At 35.4% G+C, this 18,541-nt stretch overlaps 1 protein-coding gene across 4 annotated transcripts in view; it reads right to left on the bottom strand.

The window, feature by feature from the left end:
* fam49bb (family with sequence similarity 49 member Bb) overlaps nt 1–18,541 on the bottom strand; it is a 61,617-nt gene that overhangs the window by 33,803 nt on the left and 9,273 nt on the right. The gene's annotated exons all lie outside the window — the stretch shown is intronic.

Raw genomic sequence — 18,541 nt, 5'->3', positions numbered from 1 at the left:
TTTAGAAGTTTGGTCGATACACGATATATATCTCGATATTTTTTGTTTTTATCCAATCAAGCCACAAAATAAGACCAAAGACATTCAAACTACAAGTATTTCGTTAATCCTCCAAAAAGCAAAACTAACAAATACTACATGCAGGCTGTCATGGTAAATATATGCAGAATGCAACACATTACAGGGCAAGTGTTGTGTGATTACTATTACGTGTGTTATGTTGTTATGGGATATAAGTTTAAAAATAGCTGGCGTTACAACTGTTTTAATAAATCTTAAATGCGGGGTGCCTTATCCCAGGGATTTTATATAGAACAATTATCCGGTCAAGGAAGGAAGCACAGCAGCTCCCGTCTAAAAACAGCCCATATTCACGGATGTGTCAAATTATTTATTAGAGAAAAAGTGAACATCATAATGCTTACGCGTTTCGACTCATATTCCTCAGAGCACATCTATACATACACACAGTATGATTTACTGTCACACAACACAATAACACAAGTAATAGTATTCACGCAACACATGCGCTGTAAAATGTTACAGATTCAGGTAGATTTAACACAGCCGGGTTTATAGTGGCGCATTAACATAAGCTAGGGGACAGGGACATTTCTCCTTTGACTGTAGCGTCTCGATTCTACTTACAAGTACAGCACGTTGTTAATACAAAATAGTTATAATATTATTATTATTAATAATAATACAACTGTTGAACCACTTCACCATCTTAATAAAAAGAAAATGATACTTTCTGCATGTGTTTGCATTGCTTTCCAATTAATTAAAATGCAAACAAACATTTATTAATTTTATACAAATGATACACATTTAAATTAGCGGGGGTGGGGGTGCCTGCAGATCGAGTTCAGCCCGGCGACGAGAGCGGGGCGGACCGTGTGCGCTTGCGCATTAGTGTCTCTTGGTTGTGTGTTATTGTGTGTCGGGTCTCTCCTCGTGTCTGTGTTTCTGCTCATTTCTTGCCGCATCCGACACGTGTGGAAGAACCGGGAAGAACGCAAAGCGTCCTAATGACGTAAAATACTGTCGTAAAGAGTGCAATTTGCGACACCACGATATAAACGTTATAGCATAATACGAAACGATAGACGTTTTTCTATTGTCATACAATATATATCGTCATATCGCACAGCCCTACGATCACCCTAAAACCACAGCATCCATAGTAAATAAGTTATCCCAAAACCTTTTTTTTTTTTTGTCCAGATCTCCTTCTCTACGATGTGGCAAATATTTTCCAAACCACAAAACATTATGAGAGAATGTTGAGCTTCCTTAAAATATTGAAAACTTTCACATAGACATCCACAAAGGAACTGTGATAGTTTCAGTAATAATTACTTTCTAATTTCTCTTCCCAGTTTGTCCCATTTCCAACATCATTCTAGTTCTAGAAATTATTTCCCTGCTGTTGCTCCTGTCACTGAAGAGGGTACAAATAAAATATTTCTTGAATTGAATTTGTATATTTTCTAATATACGTTTCACAGACAATGTTCCACAACTTTAGGTAAGATTGTTATGGCTTGTGTCTGCTTTATGAAAAAGCCAAAAGAAGGGGAATAAAAAGTGCCATGCATAAATTGTGCAGATATGACTTCTATTGCACATGCAATTTGCTTACAGAAAGCAGCCAATTGCAGCACATTGTCCAAGTTTTCAGTATGTGGGACATTAACATCTAGCAACCTACAAGTTAAACATTAGGCTAAAGGGTTTTAATACTAGTTGGGCAAGACCAAATGTTACCATACTGCGAAAGTTGGTACAAACTGCGAAAGTTGGTACAAACTGCTACCAAATCAAAAGAAAATAAATCTGCAGTTTTGCAGATCCCCTTTCCCTGTGATGGGAAAGGGAGTGGTTTTACCAAATCAAAACAAACTTCAGCGATAAAATTAATTTACAAGTTTTCCACAAGTTCAATTTTGTAAGTTTCCTTTACACACTATTGGTGCAAACAAAATATTAATAATGTATACTAGAAACATATACTGCAATTAGGCCTAATAATAGAATTAAACTGTAAAAATTCAAATCATTTGGTTGTTGATCTTAAAAATAATGCATTCAAATGACAGAGCAAACAACTGTACATATGTGAAGTGTGAGGAAAGTGAAATCGTAATACTAATTATACATTTATAAAATGGTCAGTGTAATATAAACATATGATACATAATAAATATATCTCATTTAAATATATTTGAAATATGAAGGAAAGGGATGTGCCAGTACCATTAATAAAATACATATTTTATTGTAATATATATTTTCATATATTATATAATTATATATATACACACATACACACACATATACACTCACCTAAAGGATTATTAGGAACACCATACTAATACTGTGTTTGACCCCCTTTCGCCTTCAGAACTGCCTTAATTCTACGTGGCATTGATTCAACAAGGTGCTGAAAGCATTCTTTAGAAATGTTGGCCCATATTGATAGGATAGCATCTTGCAGTTGATGGAGATTTGTGGGATGCACATCCAGGGCACGAAGCTCCCGTTCCACCACATCCCAAAGATGCTCTATTGGGTTGAGATCTGGTGACTGTGGGGGCCAGTTTAGTACAGTGAACTCATTGTCATGTTCAAGAAACCAATTTGAAATGATTCGACCTTTGTGACATGGTGCATTATCCTGCTGGAAGTAGCCATCAGAGGATGGGTACATGGTGGTCATAAAGGGATGGACATGGTCAGAAACAATGCTCAGGTAGGCCGTGGCATTTAAACGATGCCCAATTGGCACTAAGGGGCCTAAAGTGTGCCAGGAAAACGTCCCCCACACCATTACACCACCACCACCAGCCTGCACAGTGGTAACAAGGCATGATGGATCCATGTTCTCATTCTGTTTATGCCAAATTCTGACTCTACCATCTGAATGTCTCAACAGAAATCGAGACTCATCAGACCAGGCAACATTTTTCCAGTCTTCAACTGTCCAATTTTGGTGAGCTTGTGCAAATTGTAGCCTCTTTTTCCTATTTGTAGTGGAGATGAGTGGTACCCGGTGGGGTCTTCTGCTGTTGTAGCCCATCCGCCTCAAGGTTGTACGTGTTGTGGCTTCACAAATGCTTTGCTGCATACCTCGGTTGTAACGAGTGGTTATTTCAGTCAAAGTTGCTCTTCTATCAGCTTGAATCAGTCGGCCCATTCTCCTCTGACCTCTAGCATCAACAAGGCATTTTCGCCCACAGGACTGCCGCATACTGGATGTTTTTCCCTTTTCACACCATTCTTTGTAAACCCTAGAAATGGTTGTGCGTGAAAATCCCAGTAACTGAGCAGATTGTGAAATACTCAGACCGGCCCGTCTGGCACCAACAACCATGCCACGCTCAAAATTGCTTAAATCACCTTTCTTTCCCATTCAGACATTCAGTTTGGAGTTCAGGAGATTGTCTTGACCAGGACCACACCCCTAAATGCATTGAAGCAACTGCCATGTGATTGGCTGGTTAGATAATTGCATTAATGAGAAATTGAACAGGTATTCCTAATAATCCTTTAGGTGAGTGTATAGTTTCCTTCTGGCTCAAACGGACACATATTTACAGCACCCTATAATGACAGCATGCACAGCAACACCACATACTGGAAAGACAACCAATGTGACAGCGACACAAATGTATGAGAAAAAAAAAAAAAAATTAGCAGTTATCGCACGACAACATTGAGAACCTTCCATTCAAAGCTGTTTTAGAAATTAGATATTTCCAGAGCTAAGCCAAAAATAAAAAGTTAATTCTTAGTTTTTAATGCCAAATGTTAACAACCTCCTTTGCCTTATATCGCTATTCAGTTCATATCCATCTTCATGTCATATTTATTCATATTCACCACTATGTAGGCTTATTTATTTCAATAACATTTGCAATGCATGTAGAATAAGGGCTCAAAGAATAACATGATAAACTAACACTGAAGTGTACATGGAGTAATTTAACCTGAGGAGAAATTCACAGCATTGGTTTACATTGGCAACTGCTGATGTCAGCAATGCAGGCAATGTACAACATGACTGTACAAGCAGGGTGTCGTTCAGCACAGCCCTCCGCCCAGAGCCACACATCCAAAACTAAATTCAAGTTATTCAACAATACAGACAACTGGGCAGAAAAGTGCAAGGTTTTGCAGAAAGACTTGAACAATAACCAAGGTATACTACAAACAAATATGAATTTAAATGCAAATTACTTCCTGTTGTTGCATTTGTTTTGAATTTGCAAAAAGCAAATGTGATATTTCCACTACAGAGTACATGTTATAACTATAGAAACACACTTTAATTAAAAAAAAAAAAAAAAAAACTATATAAACACTCAAGTAATGAGATTCTCTCTTCAATAAGCTACTAGGCACAACGACTAGTAAATTTCTTTAACGTATCACCGGATACATTTTAAAGAGTGTGCATTTCATGAAAATGAATAATTATTAAAAGGTCTGATTTGTCAAGAGAGATCTGTGATTTAACAGAGAAATTGATTAATAATGCTAATTAGCCATAAGGCAGGTAGAGACAGCAGAAATTAAAATATTTTGCATAGTTAATACAATTCATACTTGAAAGGTTGAGAAGATTAGGTGTGATTTGCAGATCTAATCTTCATGAAAGGGGTTACAGACAGGGTTACTTAAATGTATTAGTATTAAATGCATTTTAAATGCTTTTTAAATATTTCACCAGTTGAAATTGAAATGCTTATATTTTGGAATATTCAAAAACCAAATTAAATGCAATTATTTCAAATTTGTAAATTTTAATTTTAAAATGCAAAAGCATTGTTAAGTTATTATTATGTTACCTTTTTTGAGCCTTAAATACAAACAATGAACAAACACATGCACCTCTATCCACCTGGTGTACTGTACACCAGTGGATTTTGCACAACCTGCAATTTACCTTTGTACCACACAACATAAAATCCATTTAAAATGCATTTGAACATTTCACTGTGCCCTGTGACATCAATGAGTAATCCACAGAGTGGATCCACAGAGCTTATCATATAAAATCACTTTAAATATGTTTGTAAAATGCTCATTTAAATGGCATAAAGCCAAGGATGCACGATAGACCTGTATTTTAAAGTATTTACACACAATCATGACTCATACTCACATTGTTCGTGCACAAAGTTCGCAAAACACTATTTGGAAATATGAAAAATATGAAAAAAGTTTGAAGAACATATGCTCTGCAAAAGGGTACAAAAGGGCATCATTTTGCTTTAGCTCAGTATTTGAGAATACTTCACCATGAGAGGTAGAAGTGAAACAGCAGACAGCCCAGCGCAGGCCGCACTGTGCAATGACTCAGGAAAGTGCTGTTAGCCGACTTCCTTTCTGGGGTGCACCCAGACTTTACTTGAGAAAGAAAGGGCAGTAATTTGCAAGTGAAATGTGACCAAAGAGAATAATTTGCAATATTTTAATATATGCCATCTGAAAGGGCATCATGACAATAAAACCTTTAAAAACACACGTGAAACTATAATACAGCAGAGATGGCTCGAGACTAATTCATGAAACAGATTTCCATGCATTTGAAAGAAATTACGAAAATGAACTCTCATCTGCATGACTTAGTCAATGTAGTACTCTGCTTTTTTATCACTGTGCTGGTTTGTTTAACTTATTTATGTGGTATATTATCCTATATACATTTCAGTTCTTATTTTAGGTAGATCAATCTATGAAGTACAAGGTGTCACACTGTATAAGAAGCAGCTGAAACTGAGCACAAGAGGATAACAATACTTTCTGAACTGTAATTTGTTTGATCAATCTTTTCAACCACCTGCTAAAATATAAATTTAGGAAGAACCATTTTTTGTTTTATCCCTGCATGAAATAAACAAATTGCCATATCATGTTATGAGCTGTTTTTCACATCTGCCTCTGAAGCGAGATGTCAACTATGTGGTGTTCTGGCAAGGTCACACATCTTTTACAAAAAGAAAACAATTTGCCAAACAGAAATTAAGAGTTGTACTCAACATGATAGCATGATATAGCAATAAAAAGGAGCAAGACTTGAATAGATTCAGTCTCAGATTAAGATTCCTGGCAGTTCGAAAACTGCAGCCTTAATCAACTTAAGTCTGCAGTGGAATGAGCTACAATTTTTTTGTGAATACACCTGGAGCCATATAACAAATAGTGATATACTTTGCTGTACAGATTCAACACCAATTTGTTTACTTTGGCTTGGTAAAGGATTCCTCTTTGATCAGGAATGAGAATGAGTATGGAAACTTCATATTAAGAATGAGTTGCAATGCAAGACTAATACTGGTATAGTAACCTGGTTCTTATATCTCTACAGGTGTGGACATGTCATCTCATTGTCCAGCAGAGAAACAGTTTTATTGTTTTATGAAAGACTTCTCAAATCATGACGCATGATCTGTACTATAGTGTTGCACCATATCGATTGTCTTGCATTATAGTGCAACACTCAAATTTGTTCCTATTCCATTTCCTCTTATGCAGCTTTCAGCAGTTGTTTCATAAGACAAACAGGCATGTAAAAGTAACAATCACAGCAAGCCAGGCTTTTAGGCAAACCTGACCAATGGGAAGTCACACTGATAGTGATTGTGTAAAGCTAAATAAGCAACATAATTTGGGGATTTGTCATAGTTCAATAAATTCTAACACTAGCTTACATTCAACCAAAAAAATAGGAAGCATTAGGGAAGGGAACACATTGTACTCTTCAAAAGTGTCAAATGTACAGGGTTTTGACTGTTGTATTAATACATTATAAATGTGAGAAAAAAAAAATCCATGAAGCTGCTTGAAGTGTGTATTTACAGAACACTGCAAAACAATCAGACAAAAGCATAAGGATTAATCTAGCGGACATCGATCAGTGCATGCTCCACTTTGGGTGGAGGAACTTCTAAAACCTTCCTTGATTAAAAATAGCATCATGCTACTTGAAGCATTTGATTCATGTTGCATGGTCTACAACATTTAAGTGGCAAAACAAAACCATAAAAAAAAAACAAAAAAAAAACACATAAAAAACACTGAGAACCAAATTTGTATTACATTCCAGTGTTAAAAATAAATGTTAAATAGTCAATTTCTAATTAGTTTCCCAATAAATATTTACCTGGATGTAAGTGTTTTTTTAATATTAGAGCTGTAAGTACAATCACACTAAGAGTGAAATGATAGTACACACTTGTTCTTGAAAAAAGTCAATCTGCTTATCATTGTAATCAAATTATAGGTAGGCCTATATTTATTCACTTCACATTTATGTTTAATTATAACAAATTAAGACACTGGCCTAACCAGACATTGTTCATTAAACAGCTTTACAAGAGACTTCCTTGACAACTAACAAATGGAAACCAATTAACCTAGCCTAATGCTCAGGATTTGGGCCATACTTCATTAAAAATATGCTGCAGTAAGATTTGAATTTAAACACAAGGCTTTGCTACATTACATATGGAATTGAAACTGCTGTAATTTTGTTTTAGTAGGCCTATACCTAAACAATTATTTCTAAACAATTTCTCATCCTAATTTACTAATTCGCTTTACAAGTCTGATTTCCACCTTTAGAAAACAATACAATTAAAAACAAAGGATTACTCAACATAATACATTTTCTTCCAACATATCTTCATAAATACAAATACATTATTATTTTTTAAATGATATAAATTAACATTTCAGTTGCCACTATCTATAAATTCCAAAGTATGGCTGGTTATTTCACAATGTAATTAAAAAAGTTAATTGTCCGAGATATTGAAACAACTTCTATCGTATTTTCTAAAAAATTAATACATTTTTGCACACCAAGGTAATTGAAACAAAGTATTTCAGAGTTTCCAACAGCTATATTCATGCCAATATCCAGTTGACTTGTTTTACAAAATTTCAACATGTAAGCTACTTGCTTACAATTATGATAATGAATTACTCTGTATAGAGTAGGCTATACTATACAGAAATCATATACTTTTGAAAAATGTTTTACACCAAAGCTAATTAAACAAGTTTCTGTAAAATGTGTAACTTACTTTTATTGGAAGCAATTAGGCTGTATTATTTAAATGCTTAAAAGATTAAGTTAACAATTTCACATAGCTGTAATCAACAACATACTTAAGATTATAGGCACAGTTAAAGTCTGCATTTGTTACATTTACAGATAATATTTTAAACAATGCTTGTGGTTTGGCAAACAGCTCTTCTCTACTATAAGAGGGACAGTAATTACACCAATGTGTTGCTGTGGGAGTCTTTTAAAAGGAAAAACAATTACACCATTAAGTGGAAAGTAATTTTTTTTAACCAAACCACTATCCAAACTACATTTTAACTTCCATTTCTTGGTATAAAAGACCATATTTAGTAGCTGTGCAAAAATCAATACCTCTTCAGTTCAAGTCAACAAACACATGGGAGGTATGTAGAGCTGTAATTACGTTTTCATTATTTTAGGTTTTAGACGGATACATATAATTTGTAATGGCTTAACAATATTCTAGAATGACTTCAAAGTTATAATGAAGCTTTTTTGAAAAGGGAGAGCATTCATGCTAATTAATAGTTTTAAACTAATCTCTTTTTTAGTTCCACAATCTCCAGACAAACACAAATCGCTTAGACAACCTGGTATCAGTGTGAAATTCCACACTCAAACACAGCCACATCAATAGAGCATTCAAGCACAGTTCAATGATTAAATTAATTTTCGGTAAATGCAATACTGGTGGTATTAAAAGTCAAGCCATGATATTTAGAACACAGGCCCTGTATGTTGTTGGGGCACGGGAATGGTTTGGGATTTGTTAATAAACCGTGCTTTCAGTTCAGCTCTTAGCAGTTACAGTATAGACATGTTAAATTGTGCGTAAGTTATGGATCAGGATGCGTCAGCAAACCAAAGTGGAAACCCACTTTGCCTACAAATAATGAAACTTCGATACAGAACAATTGTGATGGACAAACGAGTAGTTAAACCTTAAAAGAGAGATCTGAAGCAAAGGTTATCCTATTTAAATGTAGATATTAAACAGCATAGCTTTCATTTAAATACCACTAATTTATGTAGTTAAAAAAATATTCATACTTTAAGCTATAACATAGTACGCCTTAATGCTACTATTTATAAAAACGAAACAGTTGCAGTTTTCATCCAGAATTAGAAAGGACTGAGTTTTTAGATCAAAGTGTTGCAACCAGTCAACATCTCCCTGTAGCAGTGGAGAAGATGAGCCAAACAGAAGCCGTTTCTGGCAGAAACTCTGAGCACAGTACAGCATATGGGCTTTGGAACCTCCATCAAAAAAAGATACACTGGAACCAAAGAAAGAAAAGCAATGAATTAGGTCAGGTTACAGATGCTGCAATGTTTATGGCCAGTGTGGGCGTTTTTTGGATGAGAAGCTTGCAGGGCTGACCTCTAGCTAAAAACTGGCTACTATACAAATGGAGTAAAAGGGAGAAGCGATCTACTATAAACTACAACTGAAATTACAAGATCTGGGCATTAAAAGAATACGATTCTCTTCACACAAAAAATGGTCAGTTTTACAATGTTAATATGCCTCCTGAGAAATGCTCATAGAGGTACTTTTCCAAGGCTGAGGGAAAAATAAAAGCTGAACAAATGTACAGTATGACTGCGATACGAATGCAGCAGAAACTGAAAATGTTCTCCTATTGTCCAATAAATGCATCGGTCTGCACCACTGAATACAAAATAGAGCCAATGTCATGACCTTTAACATTCTTGGGCAAGTTATCAGGGGTAAATTTACAGAAGCACAGTGACAAACACAGGCGTTCTGAACTCAACAGAATTTTGTCACATCTGTTCCATCTCATATAACCACCAAACACATTACAGATAACAGATAAATGAATGAGAAATGAAGTGCACCTTAATACAAATTCTCTGTGCACCATCAGGGATGATTTATGATTTCTACACATTCTCACAAAGGTTAGTAAAGTAAGCTTGAAGACAGGTTGCCAGTGTATATAATGCCAGGCAAGATGATTATATATGGCCATGGAATAACCAGTAGCAAGCTATTCTAACCAAGCTATTGGCTACAACAAAAACAAACCAGGTGAGTGAATATGTATCCGAGTAAGAGAGAGAGAGACACACACACACACACACACACACACACACACACACACACACCTTGATGGGAAAAATCAAATAAATACATACTGGGAATTGCATTACAGTGGAAGGCATATATTATCAATGCAAGCAGCTGAAGCATTTTTTTCAGTTCAGATTATGTTGTTAATTATTATATCTGAGATGAGACGGGGAAGGCTAGCATTCTCTGCTTTTTTAAAAAAACGATATCTTTCTAACTAAATTTAAATAAAAGTAAAGTCTATACAACAATGTAGGTACAAAAATAGTGTATGGTTACAAATGTTTAATCAGTTGCATGATCTCCCCCTACTGCACTATATTTAGGGTTCCCACAAGGTTTATTTTTCCATTGTTATCACCCTTTCCAACCTGCTGACCCTCACCTCCTTTTTAGTATATTTCAATTTAGACTACATGGGGCATTCAAATAGGATTTAATGTTAACAACGCTAACTGCCTATATTACTGCTGTTAACCTCAAACTATGCATACTTCTACTATGTGACCAAGGCCAGTTTCCATCAAGAGGAACTACTAGGCTGTACTTTTTCCAGTGGTCACACCAGACCAAGTCACCAGCCTTTAAAGTCATAATTGCCTTGTTAATAGGGTTGTGTTTATACATCTAATTAAAATGAGCTCAGCAGAAAAACAAACTCATGTATGTGACTACCACTACTCTACTCTATAAATGACATTCATAAATCCATTCTCACTTTATAGAGAATAAAGCAGTTTTACACAAACGCACACAAAACATTTTGTTTGTTCGAAGGCCACCTTCTCAAGCTAAGATGATGACAAATTAAATTAATTCCTAATTAACTTCAAAGATTAATTAAGGTATTTGTTAAAAGGGTGTGGTTTATAATACAATGGGGGACAAAAAGAGAAACAATGGTTTGTGCTCCTCATTCGCACTTAAGGAAAGTTCCTGGAAATCAATGAAAAAAACAAAACGGAACCTTGCAGGTTTCCAAAAATAAAACCAAAAATGCATAGATTCATGAAGTATTTCTAAGGCTGACTATAGACTTCTGCTCTTATGGTTTCAGGAATGATCTGAGTCACACTAAAAACCACTTTAGCTTACGGTCAATGTAGCTGCTTAATGCATTAAATTTAAGAAAGCTGCAATTGAAAACATTGCAAGTCAGGATTAATTGCCAATTATAAGGAAGACTCATACATGTCTTCTGTTCACACCACAGAACCCCTTTCCCCTCATATTGTGACAACATAGTGAAAAAGGGAACCCACTTGTTTGAAGAGCAAACTCAATTGGAGAAATAGACTATTTAGGTTTGGGTGGTGCAGATGATTCTTCCTCCTATGCAATCAACTGACTTCTTGTAAATTAAAGAGACCCTGCATTATTCCAACGCAGAACCCAAAAGAACTAAAGGCAGTACGAGGGCAAACCGCCTACACAGTTCCCAAAGAGACCACATTTCAAGAGGTTAGGTATAAGGTATACAGTCAGAAATAAACTACATAATATTAACTACAATCTACTCTTCTCTCGTTTGACTAAAGGTTTTTGACTAGGCCTAACTATTGTCTAAATCAGAGAAACATTTACATAAAAATACAAAAACAATAGGCAGCCATGCAGATGTGAAGAATTACACTACCTACAGTATTATAATTAAATAAGTATGTTTAAATTTTTTTATTTTTTTTTATTGATCATCAAATCACACTTCTTGTACTCCAGCTTTCTGCAGTCTAATTTTCTGACATTAGCAAGTAATGCACTGCAAAAAGAGAAGTACTTTTTACAGCTCAAGTTGTCAAGAAACATGTCTCAACTTAAAGTGTTACATAGCATCTGCTGCTATGCACTTCAATAAAATCTCAGATGAACTTCCTTGTTCTTGCAAAAACATGCTTTAGCACGTCTAAGACATGAGCAGACCACTTTCAAACTTTAAGGGCCCTACCTAGAAATGTGCCCTTACACAAGGGCAAAGGAAAACTGCGGCAATAAAGCACCCCAAAATCACACAAATGTGAACAAATAGAGTTTGCATATGTGATCAAGCAAGAGTCAGGTCAGAAACATTGTTTGTATCACAGGAAGGGGCAAAAAGAACATCTATCCCAAATTAATTAACTTCCTGTTCGAAATGCAAATAGTGAGGATTAATTTTCACTGTCTCTGTTGCAATATTGGAGGGTAAGAAGGTTGCTAATAGTGCTGTGAATTACCCCCTTTATCAGTATATAAGGCAGGACCTGTTGTATTGAAGGAAAAAAAAAAAAAAACAGTATTTGAGAATTAGACAACAGTGTAGCAACAAGGTAATTCACATTAAACAAGAAAGAATCCTGTTGTTTCACATTATATGTTAGTATTATTTAGTTAGTCAATTCCTTGTCTTGCTACTCGTGTCATGCTTTTAGAAATCATAATAACACCATCACTGTGTGCATTTTAAGAGACAAATAAACCAATGTTACTTATACCTAGTATAAATCTAACATAGCATTCTTATCCCCCCATCTTTAAACCAAAGTTGCAATTCATTACAAAGCACGATCCTTTAGGAGAAAAAGCCCTACACTGTTAAGGTGTTGTATGGCTTTTAAAATAGCCTAATTATACATCCCCCCTTCCACACACTTTATCTTTAAGAAGGGCTTACAATCAGAAGTCTACAGTTATTTATAGCTCCATTATTACCTGCTTTATGCAAAAGAAGAGTTTTGCATGTTTCCATCTCTGTGTGCAAAGCCTGTGACAAAACCTTCTAAGAGCAGTAAAGGATGTTATTGTCACTTATTTTCAATTCGAACAAGGTGTTTTTGTTTAAAGGAACAGTCCCTCAAACCCTGCACTATACGAGTATATGGGATCGAAAACGTGAACTAAAGCTACTAAATACTATCTGGTATATTGCTACACTGCACAAACACAAACATAGGGCACAGACATTGTACTTTCAACTTCCTTCTGTTTTATAACAGAAACAGGATGCTGTATTAATTACCCACCACAACCACATTTTAACAGGTAGTGGAATTGTGCGTTTCAGATCACGGATGTGAATAAAACAGAAATGTAAATCTGTGAGAGCAATGCAACTTCTCTTGCTTGGTGGAATCTAGTGAAAGTATTAAACTCATCTGTATTGCAACCAGGTAGTCGTCTCCATGTTGCCAAGTGATAAACAAGGACAATTCTGTTCCCCATTAATACGATCGTACATTTCTTAAGAATGAGCAACATTTAACACAAACCCGCAGCTTTACAGAGAAGTAGTAGACGGGCAACTGTGGTACTTGCATTCTATTCTATTGCATTCTATTGCATCTGATATATAATTAACTGAAATTGACCTGCCGGTAATTATTAGGTACCAATTAAGTCAATCTATGGGTTGAGTTAAACCTCTACAATAGAACACATTGAAAGTCCCAAGTTTACCTACCCCTGCAATGCAGCTCCCCACCCACTCACAAATGGGTCAACCAATATATTGGATCGAGTCTGACTGTTTTCACATGGTCGGGCATTAATGCTCAGCCAACATGATCCTTACTGAAGGTCTGTGTTATGTGAATAAAATAATAATACAAAAATAAGCTTTGGCTATCTAAAAGTTGTCTTTTGTGCAGCATAAGGTATAAATTGTTAAGAACCTGTATTCTAATTTAAACAAATTGAAATAATAGAAGTAATTCAATATCTTCAAAAGTGCTGTTCAGTCTATCATTGGAAATATTATGCAGTTGGATGTATTCTGTCCTAAATGTGTTTGTATCAGAAGATATAAACAAAGCCTTTCTTCACTGGTGTTTTAGGCTATTATTTTGGCTTTAAGATTAACAGTTTAATTTTTTTTTTTTTTTTTTTTTTTACACAAAAGCTTTTGATTTAATTCCCAAAAGAAAACAAAAGTGAAGCTCATTTGACTAGTGAGCACTTGCTTTGAGAGTCACTCACTCTTGAAAAATCATTAGATGTACAAGCTGTAAGGAATATCTGATCTTTTCAGACAGAAGGGCTCTTACAAGTTTCAGGAAGATGAACATGAGAGCTACTACTGCATTAAAGTATGGTGTAATAAGTTTGTATTTTCTCTCCTCACATTTTAAACCGTTAATGGAAATTGCTTCTGTACTAGGAGGTTCTTGCAGATAATTAAAATCTCATAGTGCAGATTCAAAGGAAACAGAATCAGTGCTTTCTTAATTACAGCTTTAGGGTCTGAAAAGCAAAGCAGCAGTACTACACACAGCACTGATACTCAGGGGGCTGAAGAGCTGCAAGTTCTAGTTACCTTTTGAAGATCCACTGACTAAATTTCCATTTAAATTATTAATACACAATATATTATCTTATGCGATGTAGGCTCAGATTTGAAAGCATGGTCATAAGGCAGTTCTTTAGCACCATTGCTCAATTTAGTAAGTCAAATTACTTGTCTTACAAAGCGCAACAACTTTCTCCATGACTTGTGCATCTGGTATGCGCACTGCCCAGTACTGTAGACGTGACCAAAAAAAAAAAAAAAAAAAAAAAGCAATACCCTGCAGTGGAAATCGACACAAGAAACTAGGCACCGCCTTGCTGCTTGTACATTCAAGATCTTATGCCCTGAGGTAGCATTTTTTTGTTATTTATGTGGGAGTGTGTGCATACCACTACAGGCCTTGAAAAGGTATTTCGGTGTTAGCATTTCATAACAAATCAATGACTTTAATGCATATAAACAAAATCTATTAAAAGACTAAATATGACACTTGCCCTTTCAAAGAGCAATCAATACTCCAGCCAGTGGCACTCAACTCTTATGACATATGAAGGTTTTAACTCTTTATAGCAGTTATCACAAAATGTGTAAAAAGCACCTAAACTTCACTTGGATCAACTGTAATAGCAAAATACTGAATTCACTATAGTTACTATAGCTTAAGTACGGTAGTCTGATCACCGCCTGTTTCTGAAGACTTAAGTTTTCTGTAATTATATTTACTGAACAGATGCCATGGTCTTTAGGAGTCTCAACAGATTCAGCCATGAATGACAAAAAACCTGAGTATTAAAAAATAAAACAATATAAATTCAGATTTGGCGAACAATATGATATTTTGCAGGACTAGATGCACTTCATGATATCTCAGGTGGTGAGGTTTATCTCAAAGCACATGCAACATTAATACTACCATTACAAAAAGTATTTAAATTAAATAAATACAAATCGGATAAAGTGGATACATACAAGGATTTTCTAAATAAGGTAAATTGATACAAAAGTTTAAACCACTTAGGCTTAGACCATACCACTCTAAAGTGAAATAGTAATGACCTTTTAGCCCCACTGGCCCACACACACCAACACCAAGGAGTCGGGCTACGTCTTTAACAACAAGGATTGAATGGCAGGGGGTGAATAGATCAAGGGTGCAGTGAGTTGGATAAACAATCAAACATATCTGTTATAGCTTGCATAGGCACTAATTTGGCAATTGTGTTCTGGACAGGAGAAAAAGTTAACTACAAAAAAAAGGTAGGGACCAATTAATTACCCTCATATATAGCATCTTTAGAGAAAAAAATATATGTATTATTGCAATTTATATATTTTTCAACAATCAAAAATAAATTCCCCACAATGTTAAAATGACATGACACAAAACATTACATTTGACAGTGCTAAGCATTTATCATATATTGTTCTTCTCAAGGGGCCTCAAACATACTTATGCACGTTATTTATATATTTACATTCAATATTACTACTTTTAAAGGGGTGGGTGAAAAGGATTGTATTTTCAATACACCACAGCTGCATACTGCAGATGTTTCCATAATTACGGTGTACAGTTTTCAGCAGACATTCCTTACAACTATAGTAATTTTAATCAAAATGGAAAGGCACAGGAAACAACTAAATTGTAACCACAGCAGAAGCAAGGTAAAAAGAAGTGTCCCTCTGGCCATTGCAATGTACAATGTAAGCAAGAGCACTGCTAATTTTGGCAAGGACATACTGAAAACATTAATACAGGTTTTATTATTGGCCAATTTCATAGTGGGACTCCAAAGTCAACTGTGCATTTATTTATTTTAGCCATCAACTTTCCCAAGGGAGTCATCAGACTTAATGGGGAACTTGAACTAAGGTCACAAGCCTTTATAAAGCAGGAAACTAAACATACACAGATTGACAGCATGTCAAAAAGTGACTACATTAAAATCCAGGGAGCAATCTTGCTTTTGATTGTACTAATTAATACACTGGCTAAAGCTGTGTGGCATATGTTAGCAAAACTTTCACTCCATTATATATATTAGTAGATGCATTTATTGAGAATATACATCAGTATTCTCAAAGAATTAAAAAAAAAAAAATCAATGATGGTGGATTCTCAGCCTCTTTGTCTCTTATGCTTGTTCATGATGTGTTATTAACACAGATGAACAGCGATGCCCACCTGCTATAATTAAACACACTGCTACAAGCACAGTAACACCATCAGAAAAAGCAGTTCCTGTTGCTGTTTTACTATCATTCGTCAAATCTATGGTCACTGATGGCCATAGCAAAACCCAGCAGTTTTTAGAGGTAATTTTAAATCACAACCTGCCTTAGACCTGTGGAAAAGCTTATACTTAAAAGAAGAATCTCTTACCAATTATGAGCTCAAGTGAAATTCAAATTATAGCCCTTGAGGACCAGAAATAAGAGTACTGCATTGTACCATGAAAATGTATGCAGTTCCGCTGTGAAGGATTGTAAAAGATGAGTATAACACTAGCGACATCCTGCAATTTAATCTCTCAATCAGATCTATTCTCTTGTTTATTCTACATTCTGCCGCTACCATCATGGTTCACGTCATATTGCGATCTGCCCTTTCAGGTACTTCCTGCAGGAAGACGGGGTCTGGATCAGGTTTTAGCCAGTTGCAGAGAAGTACGGTAGGGTAGCACTTCAGCATCACAGAGCAGATGGGCGTCTATAGATGTGGCACAGATAACTGAATCCTGTGCATTGTTCATAATGCTCCGCAACCTCATCACTCAGCTTCACAAACTGTATAGCTTTGTGGGGAAACAACAAAAATAAATAAAGGGTAGAGGAGAAGTACAACTAAATAATAGGGCACAAGTATAATCCCAACAGTATAAAACAAATCTAGAATAGCCGTTTAAGTCTACTGACAATATCAGCCATCAGTGGGAAATGAACACCTCTGACTGACTGCAACAGACAGTCTAGAGAGTAATTGTTCTAATTGCAGTTGCATTAAGCCAGACTGCAATGCCCATAATCATCGGTAGCTTTAAGAGTGTGGCTGCCCATAATAAAAATGAGCTAATTTATGTTATCAAATACTTAAATACTATTATACTTGGGTATAATTTAAATGTTAGTTAGGATATGGGCATGGGCTACCTGGATACCCATAGTACATGGTAGTTTAAAAGAATCCCAATATTGGACTGGTGATGCCACTGGGGCAGAATTTGAGGATAAAAAAAAAAAAAAATGTAACACCACAGGAAGCTAGAATTCACCAAATAAGTGATAAGTGATGGATGCCGTGATCACTACTGATCTACATAATGACATAAATGGCTGTGCAATGGCTATTTCACTTCAGAGATAAAGAATGGATGTAAACAAGCCTGGGGCTGTGTAGCAGTTTCAACCATTTCAGGCAACCTTTGCATATGAGCTGACACCAAATGTTGTTAGAAGAATACAGACAAAATCTTATTTGAATATTACATTTTGATATTCTGCTTCATCAAAATGTTTAAAAAGTAAATAAAGACAGCGGATTTTAAAACCTGAAATGGATTAAACTGCTTAGCGCTGGAGTGTTATTTCCATCCTAGGACCTAGAGGCCTTAGTATACAAAGAGCAAGAACTCAAACTCCAGTTCTGTCCCTTCTGGGAAGGAAAGAGCTGCAGTGACAAGGCTGGGAATTCTGGCAATGTCTTATTGATCCAAGAACAACAAAGCGTGTCAAAAGAATGTTCCGGCTTAAAAAAGCACATTCCTAAAATCACAAGATCTTATGTTTTAACGTTTGAACAGTCTTACACTGTTCCATCTCAAAAGCAACACTAAAGAGGCAATGTGTATGTTGAGGAAATTAACTTCAAAGCTCTTACAGCTATTATCAATGAAGTAAAAAAGTGTGCATTTAGAATATGCAAAATAAAGAGAAAAATATAACTTATGACTGAATACAAATATTGATAACATCTCTGCAAAATAAAAATAAAATACATCATTCATAATTCAAAAACATAATTCAGCAATTCAGATGACCCCTGTCAGACTAGTGGTCTACATATACATATCCTTGCAATTTA

The sequence above is a fragment of the Amia ocellicauda genome, chromosome 2 (genome assembly GCF_036373705.1).
Source record: "Amia ocellicauda isolate fAmiCal2 chromosome 2, fAmiCal2.hap1, whole genome shotgun sequence".
Lineage (NCBI taxonomy): Eukaryota > Metazoa > Chordata > Actinopteri > Amiiformes > Amiidae > Amia > Amia ocellicauda.
Note: the sequence above shows the minus strand (reverse complement) of the source record. Positions and strands in the feature narration are given on the sequence as shown.